The sequence below is a fragment of the Battus philenor genome, unplaced genomic scaffold (genome assembly GCF_028537555.1).
Source record: "Battus philenor isolate CCGP_79_NKW_IND1 unplaced genomic scaffold, ilBatPhil1.0.hap1 SCAF_10, whole genome shotgun sequence".
Classification (NCBI taxonomy): Eukaryota; Metazoa; Arthropoda; class Insecta; order Lepidoptera; family Papilionidae; genus Battus; species Battus philenor.
In genome coordinates, this window is record NW_027181662.1 from 1,842,486 (window position 1) to 1,868,178 (window position 25,693).

A 25,693-nucleotide genomic window follows, 5' to 3' on the forward strand; every position below is an offset into this window, starting at 1 on the left:
GCGTTAAGGCAGATTTGCGCGAATTGAATGTCAACCAATGGCAGACGATGGCGCAAGATAGAGGAAAGTGGAAGTCTCTCGCTTCGGAGGCCAAGACCCACTTTGGGTCACTGAGCTAGCGGAGTAGAAGTAGTAGATTAAAAAACGAGAAATATAACACTTTGCCGTCCGGACGTTTCTTAAAAATTTATTCGCTTGGCGCGGTCAGCGCTGATTCGGATTACTTGACTTGTCGCCGGCCGTTTTTGACATTATCGGGAAATTATAAATTGTAAAGTTTTAATCAACTCATCGCTAGTTCTCATGCGTTCTCAACCCTGTTCCCTTACTTTCGTGAAATTTCGAAGATATACATACGTAAATAAATACAAAATTTGTTTGTTTTTTATTTGTTTATTTCCATTCTCTTTGTTCAGTAATTTTCTTTTGTATGGTATGAAGCAAAACAGTCTCCAAGATGCAACGTCGAATTGGCCTTGTAAATATTTCACTATCTTCCGACGATTCTGCTCCACTTTCACTTTTTTCATCCCCAATGTCTTCTTCCGAATTGGCCAAATCGTCCGGAACGTCAGACAAGATGTCGGCGCATTCATCATATATAATCGTGTCATCTATTTCGCCTGCCTTGATGAAAGGGCACAAGCGCTTATAAAAACAAAAAATCTTTTTGACGTGTGTAACTTATTGTTACCTAAACAAAACACTAACAGAAATCAACAGCAATAGAACTCAACGATACTATTTTGCACACTACACTACTGTGGTGTCGCCGGCCGTTGGCCATAGTTTTGCACACGACACCACTGTAGTGTCGCCGGACGGCATAGAAGTTAGTCGAGATAGTCTATTTTCTAAGCCATGATGCTCCACACAATTCTTTCTTTGGCTTTCTTTTACTAAACAAAGTAATTAGATTTACATACTTCTTCTTCTACTCGTACATCCCTTGTTGTTACAAATCCCGCACGTTTGATACAACCTTATCTTGTTTTAAAAACTTTTCACATGTATCTTATAAAATAACATATGTATAGTGTGTTTTATGCCGCGTTTTTTTTTTAATGCCGCCGCTATTGGGAACCCCTCGTACCCCTTATCTGGTGTGGGACAGGGACTTTTTGTTTTAATTTATTTAGTTTTTCACAATCTTTTTTTTATTTTCTTACTCTTCATTTGCCGCTTAATATTTTCTCCTGTATATTAATATTTTCCCCATCTTCAGTAGTTAAAGTTTCTTCTGTAGGATTATTCCTAGAGTCGGTTGGTCTTGAAGTTGTAACACGAAGTTCAAAGTATAAGTGTGAATCTATACTGATGTAAATAAAAAAAATATTTCTATGAAATTCACCTTTGCTATGCTCCGCTGATGATGTAATGTTGCTTCTACACTTTGTTAGTCATTTTTTTTATTTGTAGTTGATACCAAAAAATTATCAAAAGTAAAACTGATCTTTCAAATAAATCACCTTATATACCATAAAATACAGAGCAATAGTTTTTGCCAACAATTATCTTTTTCCACTTTTGTTCTGCTGAACCATAATAGCCGACAATATAAGAGGATTACCACGAAGCTGAGATATTGTGGGCGCTGCGGTCGGAACGTGACCCCACTGGCTTTATCTGCCACTGCTCGGGATTTCACTGAATAGTTTACAGTCTAGTTTTGAGTTTTATTGGAGCGAAATAAAACTTTTGTGCCAGTTAAAATGATGAGAAATTTCAAGAAGAATCCGTCGACGTTTGTGTAGCTTGAGCTTCCTAGTACTATAAAATACATGAGTTATTTCTGATTAAACAACATATACACAAGTAAATAAAATTGAAATGTTTCTTTGTAATATATAAATAACTGCTTTATATTAAATACATTCATATGAATATATATATACATATATCAAAATAACATTTTTAAAATTTTTGTCTGTCTCTCTATTTGTTTGTTACGACTAATCTCTGAAATATCAGCAGATATCTAATATAATAAGTAGATTACTACTTATTATATTAGATTAGGCTAGCAGTACTAGTAGTATTACTGGTAGTAGTAGCACTACTACTAGTTGTGGCAGTACTACTAGTACTAGTAGTTCTACCACTAGTACTGCTACTAGTACTAGTATTAGTGCTGCTACTACTAGTAGTAGTAGTAGCAGTAGTAGTAGTACCACTACTAGTAGTAATTGAATAATTTTTTATTGAATACCACGCGAGCGAAGCGTGTTAATAATAAAAGTTGCTTACAATCTCTTGAGAGACTTTCTATATGAAAATTTTCGTTGATAAAAATTATGTCGATAACTTCGTCGACATATAGAAGTCTTTGGTTACTGGTGTGAGAGGTTTTAAAGCATGAATGAGTTCCTTAGCTTTTAGTTAAATTTATAGAATTTAATCATGGTTGTCTGAAAGAAATTACCTCGTGTGATAAATCCGCCCATCGTTCTTTTTCTTTATTATATATTTTTTATATATTTTTATTTATTTCTATTTTATATATTTTCTAGTGTGCACAATAAAGAATGTTATATTAAATTAATATTAATGTATGTTACATTCAATCCAAAAATTTATGGTTTCAAAAATGATAAGATAATGATAGTATAGTAAGAGCTAGCGATAACAATATAATATTTCATCAACACTTACTGCAAGACATAGGGCACCCCCTTAAATCGCAGCAATGACGACTTTGATGGTTCCATTAGAAAAAAATAATTAAAGAGTGATCATATTATACAAGATGATTCGTAAAAGATGTAAAAACTTTAAAGATTTTTACTGATAAATGAACTATACATGCACCCTTTTAAAACTTTTAAACATATAGTCAATCATCCTTTATATTCAGCATTGTGATTTGAAATTATACGTATCACCCTTATATCTTCACTTTTATTGCTATATGTTTCCGTACTATGGTTGTCTGTAAGGGATTGCCTTGTGTAAAAAAACCGCCCATTGTACTTTTTTGTATATTATTGTGAAACTATAATTTTATCCTAGCGTGTACAATAAAGAATATTAAACTAAAATAATATCTATGCCTCTGTCTAAAAAAACAAAATAGTTCATCGTGCAATTTCTTTTTATTTACTGCAGATAAACAAGAGTTAAAAAGGAAATTACGGAGGTACGCTGTTAATAGAAATGTCAGTTTGTAGCGTTGCATTAATGAACGGCGGGAAGTACTAACGTTCAGTTAATTGAAAGCCTTAAAGCACTGATTGTTCGAGAATTTATATTAAAGAGAAAATAATAACTGAACTTCATAATAAAATGTTTAAGTGTATTATATATTTATCGTAACGTCTAGACCAGAGGGTTCTGTATTAATTCCATATAGATCACTTTCAAAATTTGGCTGGTATCGCCTTTTCATATTCCAAAAAAATCATAAAAAATTGTCCAAAAAACTCGCAGTGCCAAGAGACGAAGGAATTTGACAAATGTAATGCTGGTTGCTTATGATCGTTCTTATAAGAAAGCTAAACAGCATCCAGAGAGAAATGCTCGAAGCTCGAAGAATTGTCTAGAGTGGCAGTACACTAGGCATATCGCTCGTGCAGTCGACCAGAAGCCGGTAGAAGTGGCGCCCACTAAGAGGACTGACGGCGTATTAAACGTAGTGGGAATATGGCGATCTTTTGCGGAAACTTATACCTTACAGTGGGAATCCATCGGCTGAATAGAAGAAGAAAAATCCGTATAAAACATTTTATAAAAAACTGCAGATGATGGTAAGCTGCTCTTCAAGGTACGGGAAGACAGAGCACACAATTTTTGAGATACATAATTATTTATTCAGTAGAGCACGTATTATAAGCATATAGCGGTTTTTAAAGAGTGTCGGTAAATCAGTACCACGTCTATAAGGCTTATTGACTAGCGCCATCTAGTATGTTGTTAGAGAAATATTATAAAATAGTTTTATTTACTAAAACTATACTGCTCGGCAATAAATTGTCGAACTTGAGATTATTGTTGTGAGCCTTAGATAAAGGAAGTGCAAGAGAAACTTGATATAATAGTGTTTTAATTTGCTAATAGGTTTTATCCAAAGTGTGTCTTCTAGTAATTATCCTTTGACATCACTGATTACTGTTATAAATGGTTCACAGGAAAAAGTAAAATTAGTAAATAAATAAATATATATGTGTATCTTTTATTGATAGTCGCAAAGCATTTGACATCTGTCTAGCGACGTTTGCCTAGAAGAAACCTATTCATTCTTGACTTGAAGACCCCCAAGTCGCATTGTTTGCTGCACGTGCATTTATCAGCGGTCTGGCGGGCGGTGCACTTCATTGCACGACTACTGCTGCATAGCGGAAGTAGCTATATATTAGTCCCTTTCTTACTTAGGATGGACTTTAGCAAGGTAACGCCTGAATCTATTAGATATCGGTGATGTTGGTTTTTGTGCTGATCTTCCCATATTTGTTTCCATCTCGCAGCGAAACTCCGGGAATAGCATTCACCATTATTCTCTGGGTGACCTATCTTATGAGGCCCGTTTTAAGTGATCACGTTTCGGATCTATGAGTCATCACCGGCAACACACATTTGTCGATGATGATGTATGAATATCTCATATATTATCTTTAATTCGACATTTTGATTTATTAATCAATATTATTTTAACTAAGTTATTCGTGGATAATTTTAAAACTTTCTGTTTAACCCTTTAATAAGTATGTTAAGATGAGAATGAAAATTAATAAAAGCTGAATAGAAATATAGCATATAGCTTTACTAATGACCTATTTCGCTTGTTCGCCAGTGATTTATATACCGCAGTTGTCGACCTTTATGGCTATAAGTTATTGCAGATATATGAATTATGGCTATTTTATTAAGCAATTTCGCTAAAACTATTTCGTAGTTTAAATTTTATTATTGTATTTCTATTTTATTAATATGTTGCACTAAAACATAACGAATTAAGCGTAATATATTGAAAAGTAAATTAAATTACTTTTCAGTTCACTTTTCTGTTCTAAAGTACATTGTTAATTTAATTGTTAAATAATCGAAACTTTTTTCCTATTTTAGTGAAATGATTAATCAAATAATTGAACTTTAGATTGAATAAAAAGTTCCTTCGTGTATTAAAATTCGGCATATGTAATTGCAAAGATTTACATTTAACTGTAATTATGCAATGGTAGCCCAGATAGGCAAGCGCCCAGGAACATACATATATACTTTGTGCATTAATTATACAGAAATAACACTGATCACAAGTTTTAGGAGAATGGGCAACAATGTCCTCTGCATACCATAATACCACACTGCGATCGACAACCCGCTTGCTGTGCGTGGCGATTATAGTATATCCTCCCAAAGGTACATTTCTGGGAAGTGTATGCCTTGCAATGGGCGCCTATAAGTTGAAACGAATATCAGACAGTCAACGTTCTAGTTCAAATGGCTTTCGATTTTGAACTATTACAAACTCTTAGCTATTTAATGGAATCAGGCGTTACCTCGCGGAAGTCCATCCTAATTAAGAAAAGGACCAATATTTGGCCACTTCCACACATGCAATGGTAGTCGTGCAATAAAGTGCATGGCCCGCCAGCTCGCTGATGTGCCTTTGTGTTTGGCACTAATCGGTGTAACATAACTCCTGAGGATGCCCCGTGGAGGGGTGAAACACGTGTTGAGTAATTTGGCGGTGGCGGTTGTGTGATTCGCATTGTTTGCCGCATACGCATTTATCAGCGGGCTGGCGGGCGGTGCACTTTATTGCACGACTACCACTGCATGTGCGGAAATCTCTTAGCTGTTTTTAATATCTTTTTCAATGCCATTTACTGGAAATTTAATTTCTTAATGGTCTTTATATTTGTTTTATTATTATACCTTCGGTCTTTTTGATATGTGTTTCAAAGGATCATTACAGTTTCGATAAAAAGTTCCTACGTATTATTTATTAAAATTCTATACACATTTCTTTAAAGTTTATATATTGATTAATAAAGTTATGCAGTCGTAGCCCAGATGTAAAGGACTGTGACTTGCGATAGTATGTCGCCGATTCGAATCCCAAGAAACAAATTTATATAATTCACATAGTGAAATAACTATATAGGATTGACACTATTCATATAAAAGTTTCCAGAGGAGGGGCATTAGCGTTCTCTGCGTATTATAATCGCCAACCCACCTGCTAAGTGTGGCGATATATTCCCCCATAGATATCTCAGTTGGAGCCTATATACAGTTGCTGAAACAGCGAAGACGATAGATTTAAGTGTCATTTTATTATATCACTTTTCGCCATCTTTTGGGATTTCTGATAAGAAAATTCGACAAAATGTTTTGTCAGTGCTGTATTATGTTAATCCGCAACAGGTTAAATATTTATAAAGATATTAAAACAAGTATAAATCTGAAGGTTTTAAGTCAGTAATATATATAGCATTATCACCCCCTACCCAAACTGCTAATTTTTACCGAGTGACTTAAGATATATGTGATTTAATTTTATTATACTGAATGATCACACCAATTCTATTTATTGGTTGGTTTCCTCGCAACTTCTTTATTATATTTTAATCTCATCAGATATTTGAGATACTATTCAATGGTTGTGTCCGATAGAGTACGACAAGAAGTTGTACGTAAGAGGTCCTTTTTGGGGTACTATTCGAGCGAGTGTGGTTGAATCAGCGTGCAATGTGCTTAGTTCTAGAACCTTCTACTTGTGCTCTATAAAATTAGGTATGATAAACTAAAAAGCTTTACTCCAATATCGAACCGCAACACCTTACTCATTCTTTTCATTGTAAATAGATATTTCATTACTCACATTCATTACTATAAAATATTTCACACGATCACGTGTTGTTTATTTGTTTTTGATTGTAAAGAGCTACTTTATTAATCTATTGTTATTTCAACGATTCTATCCAAAATTTAGTCTAAATTATTTGTTATTATTAAATGAATTCCATTTCTATCTACATCTTTATCAATTACATCTACATTAATCCTTTCGTTACCAGCTCCTGAGTTAGCTGGCATCCACCTTGTAACGTAAGCTTATGTTTAGATCCCTGTTTTAAGATTTATCACAATCAAATAAATAACTAATTATCCTAACTTCTAATTTTAATTAATATGTCACTAAAATGATAAAATACGTAACACAAATGAAAAAATTCAACCCTAATATACTTTTAACTTTCGTGTACTGCTGATGTATTTAAATAAAGAAATGTTTGTCGAAGTCGTTTACTAAAAAGGCTTATCTGTAATATATATCAAAGCCTCTCAACGGTGGCAGTTTTAACAAATTATACGAGATCTTCAATGAAAATGAAAAAAATAAACTCCTATGAAGTGGTTTCTCTCTAATTTGACTTCCAATAGGGCCATTTCGTGAAATCTGTTGAAATCTATATCAATCCATTGTTTATCGATTTACAATTTAATTTGAAACATGTGAGTTGTAATAAATCATGCATTTTTTATATATTTCCTCTTCAGATTATTTGGATGGATACCTTTATCTTGCAGCGGGCGACTATCGCCTAAAAATAACAATAAGATACTAATAGACCGTTAATATAACATAATATAATTCGCACAAACACAAAAACACACGCATACACACACGCACGTGAAAACGCACACGCACACGCGAACACAAATATGTGTGTGATATACATATATATATATATATATATATGTTTGTGTGTATTTATTTATATTTATGTATCTTACTGCATAGTAATATCTAAACTCTCCATGTCTCTACTTATCTCCACCCAAAGGTTGTCTGGTAGAGATCGCCTCGAGCGATAAGACCGCCTCTTGTACCTCCATATAATTTGTATCTTTTTTTTAGTTATTATCTAAAAATAAAATTCATCTCTTCAAAGCTTTTAAATACATAACCAATCAAACTGTATATTCCTAAGTTGTAGAGAATAAAAATATAATGTATAGAATAACAATAGAATGTGCAAATGTTCTAGAACGATCTTATTTAAACAGAATGCAAATGTAATCTAATAGTTCCGACGCAATGTGGTCCAACGTCCTCTGTAATTATGGCCTCGCAGCTTTGTCAGACCAATTAAGTTCCCGGATGTCTCTGTTCTCTTCAATTTGACTGAGCTCACTGTAGGCAGACCTTGACTGAATATCCCTTGTTATTTCAATATATATACAACCTCGCCATTCATTTTGCATTTTTAATACACACACATATAATATATATAAATATACATATAAATATATGTGTATGTGTCAGTGTGAAGCGCAGGAGCGCCTCCAGAATTCATGTCAGGTGGGTGTGGTTTTTTTTTTGATGGCCCCCGCTATTGGGGGCCTCTCGTACCCCTTATCTTTTGACAGGGACTTTACGGGCAAATTTGATTATTCACATAACTTTTTATTATTTACTTTCTCTTCTTTCATACTTCACATTGTCTTTCGGTCTATTCTTTCATGCCACAATTCTGCTGTGTTTCCCTTTTGCTCTGTATCACCTTTCATTCATTCCTCTTTTCTTTTTACATTTTCATAATTACATTGTTATTTTATATCACATTTTTATTACTTAAATTCTATAATTATTTTATATTACAGTACTGTATATTATTTTGCTCTTATTTTGTCTTCATTATCTATTTATTTGCAATATTTACGTTTCATTTCTTTCTATAGCATTTTTACGATTTTTTTGCAGAGGGTTATGAATGACTGTTTGGTGTCTTTTTCGCTTATCAGGGAAGCTATTGACTCCTCCCCGATTTTAACGCCAGACCGGCACTCGAACGGGGGCGTGGTTGTGAAAGGGTATGAAAATTGGAAAATTAAAGTGATTTTACGTATGATTCAAAATAATAACTGTTTTTTTTTCTGTATAATCACCTTCTTAACACAATTAGATCATAATAAAGCAGGAAATCTGAATGATTGATACGATATTTGACGATTCATCGCTGACTTGTTTTGCTGGCGCCCCTTGGACCAAGAGCTGTCTCGCTCAAAGATGGCCGCCACGCTAGACGTTGATAATATGACGACGCAACTGCGCCGTGATATATGTATACATAATATCTGTTCATTATCTCTCCGGATAGCCGGTGACTTGGCGCAGCGCGGTCTTGAGACTCTTGAGCTTATGTATTAGGACCTTGAATAAGTTCTCGCTGTTTTTTGAAAGATGGCGTTGCGGTACTCTGTGCCTGGAATTTCGTACGGTAACAAATCACCAAAGTAGTGCTATATGTAACCTGTAATTATAGTAGAATAGATATTACCACATTGTCAACTACATATTTATTTGCCTTTTGTGAAAATGTGTACTTTTGTGCCAAATAAAGTGTTTTTGCGGAGAATTTTATTGCACTGCTTTATTCAGAAAAAATCTGCAGCACAAGCACACAGTCTCTGTGTCTGTGTCTCGTTGAGACATATGGTGACAATGCTTTGTCGAATACAACGTGCAGAGACTGGTTTAGGCGCTACAAAAGTAATGATTTTGACCTTGAAGACAAAGAGCGTTCTGGAGCACCGACGAAATTTAAAGACAAAGAATTGGAGGCATTGCTTGAAGAAGATCCATGTCAGACGTTAGTAGAGCTTGGGAAAACGTTACAAGTAGATGCGTCATCAGTTTCAAATTGGTAAAAAATAGGTAGTACGAGAATCCACTGTACCCCATGAACATCAATACCCATATCGTGTACACTAGGCGAAGTGCGTGAAAGTCCTGCGTGAAGTTCAGGAAAAATATCCTTACTGTCGAAGCCGTTGTTTCTGTAACTTAGAGCGCTAACATTATAGATAACTAGATTTTTATTGTAATATTCCTATGTACTGCTGTTAAGCAGTGGTAGCCAAGCTATAAAGATCGAGACTTGAAATTGTAGGTTGCGTGTTCGATTACTAGGATACAATGTTATATATTTGACAATGTGTATGAATAAAAATTATTGAAAATTAAAAAACATGCTAAGCATTGCTCTATTCGTACCGTACACTGCCATTGTCAATCGCCTGCCAAGCGTGGCCATAATGGTATGTCCGACCATAGATTCAGGCATCATTTTGCGGAAGTCCATCCTAAACACAGCCAAACACAGGGTGAATTGGCACTAATCGATGTAACATTACTCCTGAAGATGCTCCGTGAAGGGGTGAAACACGTGTTGAATGATTCAACGGTGGTAGTTGTGTAATTCGCATTGTTTACCGCATGCGCATTTATCAACGGGCTGGCGGGCGGTGCACTTTATTGCATGACTACTTCTGCATTGACGGAAGTAGCTATATAGGTCCTTTTTTACTTATATCCACCCATATGTATGCTGGAGGCCTATGCGACAACTGCTTACATACTACTTCGTACCTACAAGACTACCAATCTCGGATCACCGAGGTACCAGCTCGAGATAGCAAGAAACATCAAGGGTCTGTTGAGATTTCTCGAGGAGTTGCCTTGGTTTGAGTAAGGTTGAAGCAAAATTATGCCGCTTGGTTGCGGGAACCAGTCCGCCCAAGCAAGACAACGGAGGCCTGTGCTTTACTGTAGTCGTCTAAAGGCTGAAGCTACTATTCGTATGTACATAAACCAGAATATTATATTTATATCGACTAACCACCGTCATATTACTTTCTCGAATATTTGCAACACACGTATAGATGTAACTTTGTTGTTCATCCTCGACTGAAAAGGTCCAATCAATCTTGATAGAATTTCTTAACACTTTTCCAAAGTGGATATAAGAAATTACGATACAGCGATTATGAGATTTTTCACGAAAAACACATCGGAAAAACGCTTTTTAGCGGTCTTTAAAAAGCAATAACATTATATTTGCGAGACGACGAAAACTCGGTTCGTTGCGACGAAACAGGAAAAGTGAATTTGTCGCTCGCCTACATCCGTTCGCCTTCTCGAATCATATTTCAAGTGTTCAATTTTTTTTTTATTCTCTGAGTTTGTAATATTTAAATAATCTAGAAAATCGTCTTGCTTTACTTGTTTAAACGGTTTTATTTAGTTTGACCCGTACGGAATTTATATGGGTCAAAATTAGAAATTGAAATTTAAGCACCTTCCCGTTGTCAGATTGATCTGAAAATTACACTCATTTAATTTAGATGACAATACAATATAATAAAATCAATAACATTATAAATCTAAGATGGCCGCCGATACAAAATGGCGGATTACGTATTTTTCCTTAACCCCCTCAATATTGGTATCAAATGAAAGGGCTACACTAGTAAAACACGATGATTATATCAAAATTTAAAATTCAAGATGGACGCCGTTCCAATATGGCGGACTAGGTACATATATTTCCACAACCACCACAATATGGGTATCAAAAAACCGTTTAACTTAAAAGTTTTTTAAATGTATTTATTTAAATCTTAAAATAATTTTTGGACGTAATTTCACTAATTTTTTATACTTTTTAAGAGACAAAAACCAGTCTATAGGACATATGATATTTTAAAATCTAATGGATGTAGAACTATACCGTTTAAAAAACAGACGTCAGTATCGCTAAGGGCGTTAATAAATGCTTCCTGTTATATATAGCGGGTGACGTCAATCTCTGATCACATTACATAGAAGCGTTGCTGGAATTTATTCCGCCTTTTCTCCCAACGATAACGTTGTCCGAAGTGGCAGTTGTGATATTAGTAAATAACAACCAGCCTTGCCGATGTACAACCTTCGGGGGAGTCCTTGTGTCGGAAGGCTTAGTGGGTATTATCGACGAGACAACCCAAGCCAAGGTCCTCGTTTGGAGGATTTTGAGCTAAGTTTGGTAGAATAATGATATTTAGTGACCCGTGTTAAGGCTCTTCGGGAGTCCTCGGGATTCGCTACTTGAAAAGAGTTCTTAGGCTAGAAGCACTCTGCGCCGTGCCACCTCATACCCGCGGATCATGTAAATGCCATTTATTCAGCATAGAGAGTTCATATAAAAAAAGTAAACTAGTTCTATCAATATATCAATGTACCGTTAATGAAGAAAAATAATTAAAAATCAATAACACGCTTCCTCGACCACACGCTACTTGAGATGTACCGTTCCCCACCAAGTGTTGAACAATTTTTTGCTGTATTGCGATTTATGAGATGTTTCTCGTGTTTATATTTTTTGGTTAAAATTTTAACTAATATTTATGGGACGTTAATTTGCAACGTTACACGGTGAAGGAATGAAAGTATAAATCATTAGAAAACAAAAAACATTGATCGACGATATAGTTAAGGTTGCGAGAATATACGGCTTGCAGGTAGTGCTGGACTGGTCATCGTTCGCGATCTTTGGGGGAGTTCTATGCCTTGCGCCACCGGCTGAAAATAAGAAGAAAAATTAGAAACATGATCGCAAAATGCACTGTCGTCTTTCTTAATGTCTTTGGATTCAATCTATCTTCATCCACTCCCATTAAAATAAACGGGAGAAGTCAATATCTGGCAGTGGACTTCGACGCCTGAAATTATTATGATTCATAAAACTTATTTACTTATTTACTTATTTACTTATTTACTTATTTACTTATTTACTTATTTACTTATTTACTTATTTACGTATTTACTTATTTACTTATTTACTTATTTACTTATTTACTTATTTACTTATTTACTTATTTACTTATTTACTTATTTACTTATTTACTTATTTACTTATTTACTTATTTACTTATTTACTTATTTACTTATTTACTTATTTACTTATTTACTTATTTACTTATTTACTTATTTACTTATTTACTTATTTACTTATTTACTTATTTACTTATTTACTTATTTACTTATTTACTTATTTACTTATTTACTTATTTACTTATTTACTTATTTACTTATTTACTTATTTACTTGTTTACTTGTTTACTTATTTACTTATTTACTTATTTACTTATTTACTTGTTTACTTATTTACTTATTTACTTATTTACTTATTTACTTATTTACTTATTTACTTATTTACTTATTTACTTATTTACTTATTTACTTATTTACTTATTTACTTATTTACTTATTTACTTATTTACTTATTTACTTGTTTACTTATTTACTTATTTACTTATTTACTTATATACTTGTTTACTTGTTTACTTGTTTACTTGTTTACTTGTTTACTTGTTTACTTGTTTACTTGTTTACTTGTTTACTTGTTTACTTGTTTACTTGTTTACTTGTTTACTTGTTTACTTGTTTACTTGTTTACTTGTTTACTTGTTTACTTGTTTACTTGTTTACTTGTTTACTTGTTTACTTGTTTACTTGTTTACTTGTTTACTTGTTTACTTGTTTACTTGTTTACTTGTTTACTTATTTACTTATTTACTTATTTACTTATTTACTTATTTACTTATTTACTTATTTACTTATTTATTGGCTTTTGGAAAGTGTTCCGCATCGCTAAGCACAGTAATAGATATATATTTCTTAGATATATAACAGACATCTTCTTTTTTTTTAGATATATATTCATTTGCTGAAAAGAATAGGAAGAATAACTCGTAAATATGTGACATTCTATATTCTCTATTTGAACGTGACAGGCCCAAACCTTCAGTCAGTACAAATAATAATTTGGAAAAACAAATTTCAGGAAATAAATTTATTTTAAGACAGATTAATGTAAAAAGAATAATGAATAGAGTATATTAATAGAACATGCTTCTACCCGCTGTTTCCAATACAAAACCAATAACTCAAGCTCACTGTAAACCCCTTATGTTACTGACCGCGATTAATGCAACGAACAACTAAAATGATTTTGATACCAGGAATAGATCCCTTTATCGTAGAAGGCTTTGCGGTCAGCGTAAACCTTATACATATAGAAATAAATCTAATATTATATATCACGTTGATTGCCACGCGGTTTTATAACGACTTCCCCGTCAGGCCGCGCAATACTGACAAATTATAATTTACTTGATGGAGTTGGAAGTCAAAATCCCACTACGACTATAATAGAGGAACAGCTGCTGTGAACTTATCTGATCAGATGAATGGGTGTTATAGTCCATTAGGAAGGTCTCTGAAGTGGTATAGGAAACAGGCAATTGAACTTTTACTAAATACTACAGACATAAATACTTTTATTTTATTCAAAAATATAATGCCATAGAAAATTAGCCGATTGTCTTTTTCCAAAGGTCGATGTGCAATATTTTTCGCCGGGTACTGTAGCTAGGGTTTTATCAATGTAGGTTTCGATTGACTTCAATATTGAAAACACTTTTTACAGGATCATATATGTTAACTACAAAAAGCATTTGTGTTTTTATTTTAATCTATATATTTCAATATTACCATGTAGTGTTCTAGTGGTTTTGCTTGAAGTTCAACCTAGTCGACTTGTATTAAAAAGTAATTAAAAAGTCATTAGGCAACACCTCGTCAAACCGGAATTCAGATGCGTTCGAAAAGTGACCAATACGGTTTTGAATTTAACACAAAATGGTGTGGACACACGCTAACCACTTTTGTCAATCTCACTGAACTGTTTATTTCAATGCACTTTATAATTGTCGGCTGGACATTTGAAATTATTAGAATTTGGAATTAAATACGGTATTATTTCTTGGAAACTGTCGTTATTTAAGCTGATATTTCGAACGGCGCTGATAGATGGCGCTAGTAGTCGATAACCTCGCTCTATCATTTGGCACAGACATATATGCATCTAATTCACGGACCCTTCCGCTCCGCGAACTCAGTATCGATGAAGCTGTAAAAGCCTTAAGGCTAACAGCACTAACATCATCAGAGAAAAAGCAAGCAAGCAGGGCAGATATGGAAAAATTTAATCTATTTTTCTTTTTCATGTTTCCTAATCTTTTAAAAAGCATGAAAAATTAATTACTCTCGTAAAATACTTGGATAAAAAAGACATGTATTATGACTTACAAATTCCAAATATACATTGGCATTCTGATTACGCTCCGTACATTTTTATTACTTCTAATTCGTATCGTCGGTGTTTTGTTAAAAAATTTTTTTGCATTTATTAAGCGTAGACAGTTAGAAGAGGGATTGCCGATATTTGATACGGATCTTTCTTTACCTGCGAGACACGAAAGCGTTTTACTATTATTTACAATTTTTATGGGTAAATACAGATATAATGTAAACATTTTTTTGGCATAGATTATTGCGGTATTGTTCAATGCTTTCAAGAAATTTCAAAGAATACAAGATACACCACATTAATTTTTTTAACTTCAGATTTTTTATGATTTTTTAAGATTATGGTTCCTCAAGAACTCTGAAATCCACGAAGCTCTGGAGATCAAAACAGTAAAGAAGGAGATCCAGCAGTCATCGACTAATTATAAAAATCCGCTAGACAAACACCCAAATAACTTGGCTTCCGAATTGACTTGCATCCAGTACAGGAAACGTCTTAAACGCCATGACACCCAGAGACTAGACGCTCGATGATGAACTAGGAGTGTCTCCCACCGGGGAGAGCTCTTTCAAAGCTATAACCATTCAACAAATCCGCTTATAGTCCTGGGACTGATCGCAGATGAAATAAGGAACACAAAAAAAAAAGATTTTTTTAGATTAAGCAATAATTAGATGCGTTCGTTAGTTTCAAAATCTTGCAATTGTACTGCAGCTAAAAGTAGTTGACTTTATGTTGGATTTAAAGATCAATAGCTTACGTCTCCCTGGTCTGTTAAAGACTGACACATAGGACTTGTGATTAAAATTGTACTTATGCGTAACCTTTGATTTTTATGAAAGCTATGTTATTTAGCTCTCCCGTTTCTGATACAAAATGTTTCAACATGAATAACTGTTATAGGAGTTAAGGTTTATTCTTACGAATTTCTAAAATGTACACTCAATTTTAACAAGTATAATCAGAAAATACTCTCTTTACAAACTTTCCAAGCGATAATCGACATCAAATATAAAATTCTTCAAAGCGCCGAACACCGCCGTACCGCGGGTAAATTCATTTTCGCCGTTATAAACGATGGCTGAGAACGCTCTTCGTAATCGAATCCCGCTTGCTCGACGCAATCTGACGCGAATGCTTTCTTAGGAATATCTTTTTAACGACACACTTCTTAACAAATATGTTTTACTTCTTAGAGAAAATCGAAATTGTTTCTAACAACATTTTTGGATAACTTCAAACATATTCCTTTAACTGTAATCTCAAAATTATGGTCCTCATTAAAACCTTGGACCAACTCTTTAGTTATTTCTTCATCAGTGATTTTTTTCCTATCACCGGATCAGTAGTTTTTGCCGGTTTTGGTTTTGTCTTGAAATATTTAATGAAATCAGGCGTTATTTTGCGGAGGTCCATCGTAAGCAAGAAAAGGACCAATATTTAGCCACTTCCGCACACGCAGTGGAAGTCGTGCAACAAAGTGCACCGCCCGCCAGCCCGCTGATAAATGCGCATGCGGCAAACAATGCAAATTATACAACTGCTACCGTTAAATCACTCAACACGTGTTTTACCCCTCCACGGGGCATCTTCAGGAGTTATGTTACACCGATTTGTGCCAAACACAGAGTCCTGACTCTGTGTTTGGTTGTGTAAGTTGTGTAATTCGCATTGTTTGCCGCATGGGCTTTTATTAGCGGGCAGGCGGGCGGTGCACTTTGTTACACGACTACCACTGCGTGTGCGGAAGTGGCTAAATATTGGTCCTTTTCTTGTTTTGTCTCGAAATGTTTGGCTTTTACAACTAGTAAAACTGTCTAATTTGTAGTCGGACTTTGAGTTTTTCCTTTAACAAAAAAGACGGAAATATAGTATAAACTACCATCTACGAAGGTTTCTTTTCTTAGAAGATATGATTTCTAAGAGATCCGTTCAGTCAAGAGTTTCCCTTGCTACGTATTTATAAATACGGTTAATGACATTTAAGCTTTTTCGTATTATTAAGCAAATTTTAATAATGTTATTTCGGATAGCAAATATGTATTTATTACGCATAACTTTGAGATAAAATCCTATTGAATTTTGATATCCAATAAAACGCACGGAGTCTTCGCTTTGTAAGCTTGTATTTTAGTACAATCTCAAAGCATGATATGACTGCGATACAATATTTTGCAGTGATTATCGTCACTAAAATCTTGAATGAAATAATAAGAGTACAATTCTGTAGAAATTAATTAAATTTTGTATTGACTTTATCAAACTAAAATCAAAAGATTCTTTACTCAAATAGGCTGTTACAAGCGCTTTCGAATTGTCAAAAAAATAAGTATTGTTATCGCTATAGGAAGCTACCTCGGAAGGCAGTTCTGCTGACAAGAGCTGACAAGAAACTCAATAGTTGCTCTTTACAAATATAGTTTTATAAAGAGTGCGCGACAATTAGCTTCCTGAATGAGCATCAACAAACATTTTATTCCAAGCATTAACATCAATATAATATTCTTGGTTAGAATAAAATACTTTCAATCATGTCAATGACATTTTGTTAAATATTGGTTTTAAATCTCTCCAAAGGCAGATCTGAAATTGATTGTAAAATTTAACTGTACATATGTTTACCCTAAACCATTCATTATTTAAATTCTTTAAGACAAAAACTAGGTGTGTACAGATTATATTTATTTCTTATTTTAACACTGTGTCTATCACAGCTTTTTAAAAAAAATAGAGCTTATTATACATATATTGCGATATATCTATTTACGTAGGAACATCTGTCGGGTTGGCAAGTTAATTTTAAAAAAGGAACTAGAAAAAATCGAAAAAAAAAAGAGAATTAATCCAATGACAGTTGATTTCGTGTACATATTTAACAAAACTGGCCATAAATATAAAAGATTAAAAAATATATAGTACGTTTCAATTTTAATCTTTTAAATTTAGAACATAAAATGCAAAGAATCGGTCATAATACATTTGACTTAGAATCAATAGTACTAAGAAGCGTACGTGGGTATATACGACTGTAAAAATTCCATTCGTATAAAATGGAAACATAAAGTTTAAAAGCATCTCGGGGCACCGCACGAAGTTCAAAGTCTGTTTCAGCAGGATCGTTTTAAATCAAGCACGAAAAATTACTTCGAGCACTTTTGAGTTCGCTCAAAAACTTTCCTCTCCCATCCTCATTATATTGTGTTCACGTCTGGACAGTCGTTGTGGTGCAAACGAGACGCTTTAGCGGAAATCTACATTTATTTATATCATACACTATGATTAGTTAAAGAAATAAGATTTAATGAAGTGAATTCATGTCTCCATTCCCAATAAGAAGTTTTTAATTTTTTACATCTATTTTTAATCTCCTATATAAAGTGATTGCTCTTAAACTATATTACATTAATATATTTTTCCATTGGATAATGCAGAAGAAAAGCAATTACAGGCATTACAACGTTTGCAAGTACAGATAGTAAACAATAAATAATTTTAATATGGTATAAGCCCAAATTTAAAAACGATTTCTTATATAATATACATATATAAATATATATATATTTTATATATATATTATACATATATAAATAGATAAAGTGTACCATACATAAATTGACAAATGAGCTATGTATTCATCCCTTTGAAACAAAAGCTTTTAGTGTAAATACATTTACCAAACATCCTATACATCACGCCATAAAACAGTACTAACTAGCACGGAAGGTAACGTTTTCCAACTTTCAAAAAAACATGTAAAGAAATGTACATTAACTGTTAAAAATAAATTATTACCCATAAAGTTTATTGTTATTATATTCAAGCGTCTTCTGATCACTTAAACTGGGTCATCTGTCCACTTTGTCTCCACTCAAAAAACTCAAGGTACCAGCGGCCATCTGTTTTAGACGCTTTCAACTTGTCCTATTGGATATTTGCAAGGAGAGTCAAATTGGAAACACAAAAAATTGGAAATAAAATGTACAATATTGATTGATTGAAACATGTAGTTTAATTAGAAAAACTCACAAATCGTCAAATTTACTAGCTAATAATACTAATAAAGAGAGAGAGGATACTGTATAAAGTGGTAGTAAATGAAGAAAGAAACAGAGAAGGAAGTTTAAGGTTAAAAGGAGTGTTTGGAAGAACTGTAACTATTAAATATATAATTATCATTATATAAGCCGATAGACGCCCGCTGAAAGAAATATGGCTTCCACAAAATTTGCCATGATAACTGAATGATCTTACGTCGTCTACATCCCGCGACTTTTCCGACCTTATGTGATCTGTCAACCTAGCTGGGAACCTCTATGCCGTGTGTACCGCCTTTTGATCACAAGTCAAGAACCTTTCGACTTCAATATCCATCGCAAATAATATTAATCAGATAAATAATTAATATCAGTGAAACGCTTCTAACTTGCACCATACAGTGTGAATTGTTCGAGGGACTCGAGCATACTGCGCGGATTTGCCTCAATCTTATTTTTACAATCCACGTTTCAGTGGAATGTCAGGTTTAACAGCTACACGTCGGCATTGGCACGCGCCAAGCCACGCGAGAGTGGGATCCACCATTGGTACTCACCCCTGGGTGATATTATGAATATTATTAAAAGAAAAAAAGATACATTTTTATTTATTAATACTTCTTGTAATAATTCTCTCTACGATGGTACAGGTACGATATTATATTTAAACAAAAGAATCATCATTATATTTAATGGAATCAGGCGTTACCTCGCGGAAGTCCGTCCTAAGTAAGAAAAGGACCAATATTTAGCCACTTCCGCACATGCTGTGGTAGTCGTGCAATGAAACACAGAGAACTCTGTGTTTGGCACTAATCGGTGTAACATAACTCCTAAAGATGCCCCGTGGAGGGGTGAAACACGTGTTGAGTTATTTGGTGGTGGCGGTTGTGTGATTCGCATTGTTTGCCGCATACGTATTTATCAGCGGGCTGGCGGGCGGTGCATTTCATTGCACGACTACCACTGCATGTGCGGAAGTGGCTAAATATTAGTCCTTTTCTTACTTAGAATCATCGTTGTTTCTGCAGAAGAGTGTCCAATGTTGGGCATGGCCTTTTTCCCCCTATAGATTTTCAATAGAATCGGTTGAAGGCAGCTGGCGTTCAACGTCTCAACCTTGGAATGGTTGTCTATACCACCATATGGATAGACGTTGGGCTTACCGATCCATCGTCCTCACCACAGAATCTTAAGATCTCAAAATATATCAGGACTCCGGTCTGACTTCGAGATCGAAGAGAAGAGGATAGAAGAAGGAAGTATCGACAAATGTAGCCCCATATTCCTAGAACTATCCAAAAAAAGGAATACAGTATAAAATAAAATAGAAATGAATAAGACCCTTAATAGCCTAGAGTTTCAATTTGGATACCAATCTTTTAAACCGAATGTTCACATTACTATTAGTTTCTTTTATAGGTTGGCTATACGTATTTTACTGTTGTATAATATTCTTTCCAACGAAATTAAAAAAAATCTATTTTTCCCTTTATCTAGACCCTCAAGCAAACACAGTAATATTAAAAAAAATAACTTTCGTAAATCAGGCTATTAAGGGTTAAAAGTGAGTCAAAAAGGGTCGAGCAAGATCCCAAGCTAGTCATGAATAAAGAAATATAGGTTTGGTAAATAAGAAAAGTTAATAAAACAGCTATAATTGTATTAAAAAAATATAACAAAAAGTAAAAATTTACAACAAATAGTAAAATATAAATAAAACCTAAATTTTCAGACAAAACTATAATAATGTGCCAAATTTTAGCCTAGGAACGAAGATGAAGTACGGAAGATGATACATGGGAGACGATTTGAATGTGAAGAAAGATACTGTGAAAGACAGAAGGAAATTGTAATATAAGAGATTAAGAAAAGAACTAATATATAGCTACTTCCACTATTGTACGCTATAATAACGGAAGTAGCTATATATTAGTCCTTTTCTTACTTAGGATGGAATTCCGCAAAGTAACGCCTGAATCTATTTGATATATACGAGATTGTGAAAGACAAAAGGAAATTGTAATACAAGAAATTAACAAAAGGATTAATATATAGCTACTTCCATTATTATACGCTATAATAGCGGAAGTAGCTATATATTAGTTCTTTTCTTACTTAGGATGGACTTCCGCAAAGTAACGCCTGAATCTATTAGATATATAAGAGATTGTGTAGGATGAAAGGAGAAATTAAAATAAGGGCATCACAAATGGCAGGAGAAACGAATGGTCTCCAAAAAGGGAACCATTCAAAACAACATAAAAATATACATTTTTCAGTATTTACACGTTTATATATATAATTATTGTGATGAATCTACAGCTTGCATATTTAAATTTGAAATGTATCCGAACCTTTGCTTTGCTGATAACTTCCGCAAATTGCAAACAAATTTCGGAGAAATACTGACTGTTTCTTACTGTGTTTTATATATATTTCTGATTTATATTTTCATCATTCTCTGCTGTAAATGCTGTTAATGCTATAAAGGTAGGTTTCTCTGTAAAAATCTTTAAACCATTTACAAATCTTTACAATCATTCTATATAAAGTTATAATTTTGAAATATGTAATATTTCTATATAAATTCAACAGTCGGCAGGGAAAAATAAACAACGATTAATATATAGTAATCAGAATCTTGAAAATGCTTATTCTTACTAAATTATCATTACGTGTATTTATTATTAATTGAACCATTGGTTTTTTGGATAGGTTAGATAACCTGATAAAGATAGAGTAAAGTAACTGACAGCATATATTGTATATATTCACCACGTAAAGCTTTCATATCTATAACCTATATATCTACTATATCTAATAGATAAAATTCTCGTGTCACGGTGTTCGAACTTGAACTCCTCCGAAACGGCTTGACCGATTTTTACCAAATTTCATATGCGTTTTCAGTAGGTCTGAGAATCGGCTACTATTTATTTTCTACACCCCTAAGTAATAAAGGTTGTTCACACTTAAAATTTTTTTTTTATTTTTTTAACGAAATTATTTATTTGTAATTATTTTTTATTTGTAAATTAAAATATCAATTTTTTTTTGCAAAACAACGTTTGCGGGATCAGCTAGTATGTACTATAAATATAATCTACATATGTATGTAATTTACATAAGAGTGACGTACAAAGTTTTGATTAAAATATGTTCTAATTTTATATAATTGAAGGAAAAAAAATAACAAACGAAAATAACATATATGTTAACAGCTGACCTCACGTTTAAGATTAAACTAGAGTAAAACTTAAAAGTGAAATTTAAGGTACATTTTCACTAACGCTCTAGCACTCGAAAATTTCCATTAAAAATAGTCTTTATGAGTAAAAAAAAAAAAACGAAAGTTTTTTGTTGGGCGGGCAACAAAAACTTTCGCTCCGCTCGGTCGGAACTGATTAATGAAGAATTCGTTTGGTAGAGCTACGGCGAAGGATTTCAATATTGGACTTTCATTCGCCAAGGTAAATTTTATTTTAAGCTTTTTAATCAATTTTATTTTATTTTTTATTTTATTCTTTCATCTTTCGATTGCTTAACTAAATCGCTTTGAAACGTGATTCTTAATTACAAGTACACTTTTCTTCCTTCCGATTAATTTATTTTTTTAATTTTAATTCGTCTTAGTGGCCAATGTTTTTAATATTGTCGTATATTGTAGTTGATTTAATCTCACGCGCATTTTATATTTATTTTTTTAAAACTAATCGAATTAGGTTTTATTACCTCGCGGAAGTCCATCCTAGCTAAGAAATAGACTAATATATATACACTTTTTATGCTGACATTTACTCGGTGTTTGGCACTGGTCGGTATAACATCTCCTGAGGATGCTCCGTGGAGGGTTGAAACACGTGTAGAGTAGATTAACGGTGGTAGTTGTGTTTCGCATTGTTTGCCGCACGCGCATTTATCAGCGGGCTGGCGGGCGATGCACTTCATTGCACAACTACTGCTGCATAGCGGAAGTAGCTATATATTAGTCCCTTTCTTAGAAAAATTTTTGTTTGTTAAGACAATAAATTAATAAATAAAGTTATGTTTCTTTGTGAACTAATTTCTCCGTAGACGCCCATTACAAGGTATCCCATTGCAAGGACTCCCTCAAAGTTGGCCACAATGATCGATCTTTCTCTGCCGGATACAACGAGAATGTTACAGAGTCTTAAATACCAAAAATTTTTTGTGTAGTGTATCAAAGTCTCTGGAATAATAAAAACATTGTTAATAATATTTAAGGTTCTGTAATAAATTATGGAAACGACCCTAATTAATTGTTCAAAACCCAAATAAATTTCATAAAAAAAAACCACCCACACAAACGAAAGCAAAATTCCATGTATTCGATGTTCCGGGCAAAAATAAATTAATGATTTCCCTTTGTGTTGGCGAGAAACAATGCGAATAGCTAATGAACGCAGCCAATTCTCATTTCCTTTTCTCTCTCTCTGTATATATATATGTATATATTTACTTTTCTTTTATATTTCATTGCGAATTCACCGTGACACGTCGAATGGTAAATTTCGCTGGAAATAGCTACTTAATTAATGGCTATCAGTCGTACGTAAAACAATCGACCTCTACGGAATCGAGGTCAGTTCGTGTATCAGAGGTCACCAACCCTCGATAATTCTAGTTAGAATTATTGTTGAAATTTCTTCCGATACTTCTCCTAGCTCTAACTTCCAAAGTGCTAGTAATGTTAGACAGGTGCGAGCCATCAAGTTGAGGTTCGGTGCTTACTTACCCTTGGTCGTCCCTTGTTCGTTGGAATCGAGGTCAGTTCGTGTATCAGAGGTCACCAACCCACGATAATTCTAGTTAGAAGTATTTTTGAAATTTCTTCCGACACTTCTCCGAGCTCTAACTTACAAAGTGCTAGTAATGTTAGACAGGTATGAACCATCAAGTCGAGGGTCGGCGCTTACTTACCCTTGGTCGTCCCTTGTTCGTTGGAATTGAGGTCAGTTCGTGTATCAGAGGTCACCAACCCTCGATAATTCTAGTTAGAAGTATTGTTGTAATTTCTTCCGATACTTCTCCCAGCTCTAACTTCCGAAGTGCTGGTAATGTTGGACAGGTGAGAGCTATCAAGTCGAGGTTCGGCGCTTACTTACCCTTGGTCGTCCCTTATTCGTTGGAATCGAGGTCAGGTCGTGTATCAGAGGTCACCAACCCTCGATAATTCTAGTTAGAAGTATTGTTGAAATTTCTTCCGATACTTCTCCCAGCTCTAACTTCCGAAGTACTAGTAATGTTGGACAGGTGAGAGCTATCAAGTTGAGGTTATGCGCTTACTTACCTTTAGTCAGAATACTAAAATTATATTATCAAGCCGAAACCTCCACAAGAGGACCTTCTCCTTTTGGGGTTCCTTAAGTCTAAAAACTCAGCGACCGCCCAATACAGTGAAATTGTTGTAGCAGCTCTAGTGAAGCCTTTCCAGGGAGTTCACGAGCTTCGCTACCTTAAAACAGGTATTAGAATAAAAGCCTTCTACGCCCTACCCTTTACACCCGCGAAATTTGCAAATACCACTCACGCAACAATGTCTAGGATATGACAAAAAATTTGCCAAAAATTCGATATTATAGAATATGGGTTTGTCTAGTAGAGATCGCCTCATGCGGCTAGACCGCTTCTTGAACCTTTATATACAATGTTAATTTTTTTTATTTATTATCTGTGATGTATAATAAAGTGTAAATACACAAATAAAAATATAAAAATTACTACTATTAAATCGTTTATAAATGCCACAAATCAAATTATTTTGTTTGACCTCGCCTGAACTGTGATTTACATTTCTTTATTAATTTTTTCACATTTCAGTTTTTTTATTTCTATATTCTTCTTCCATACTTCATATTATATTTCTTTCTGTTATTTCACTCTACAATTCTACCTATCTTTCTCTTCTATTTCCAAATCAAATACATTAAAATATCAAGAGAATGGGCACAGTAAAAATGTAGCAGTTTTATTAACATTTTTTTTAAATAATTTGACCATTTTAGGTAAGTTTTACTTAGTAATCACAGTCTCTCGCTGTTTCAGAGTATGCTCACGATAAAGATTTTAATATATAAATTGTTATATATTTAAGCCTTAAAATTTTCAATAGAATCATCAAAAAATGAGAAACAACATCGATTTTCTTGTTAGTTTAGCAGGTTACGAACTAGCGTGAACTTAATTTTAAGTTGACGATTATAAGTATGATCTTTAGGGCAGGCCTTTATCTTGCAGTGGGCGTAGGCTGAAAAGAAGAAGCCTATTTAAACTTGAAGGCTTTATACACTTTTGTAAATACTTAAAAGTTACAATATAAATTAATTGTAAAAGTAAAATTTAAATTACTTTCACAGCATAAGTATTTTCTATTTTTAAATTATAGTAATTACTGTCGATGAGCATTGGTAGGTCAGCGGTAAAAGGCTGCGACTTGCGATCATAGGTCGCGGATTCGATTCCTGAAATACAGTCTTGTATATAATTCACACTTTGTGCATAAATGATATATGATCGCCACTACTCACAAATAAGTTTCCAGTGGATGGACAGATGCATCCACTGCGTACTGTACAGCACTGCGATCGCCAACCCGCCTGCCAAGCGTGGCGATTAGTACGTATCCCCCCATAGATATCTTTAGGGGGAGCCTGTACCTTGCAGTTGGCGTCTACGGGCTGAAAGAACAATCAATAATAAACAAATGAATAGTGACCA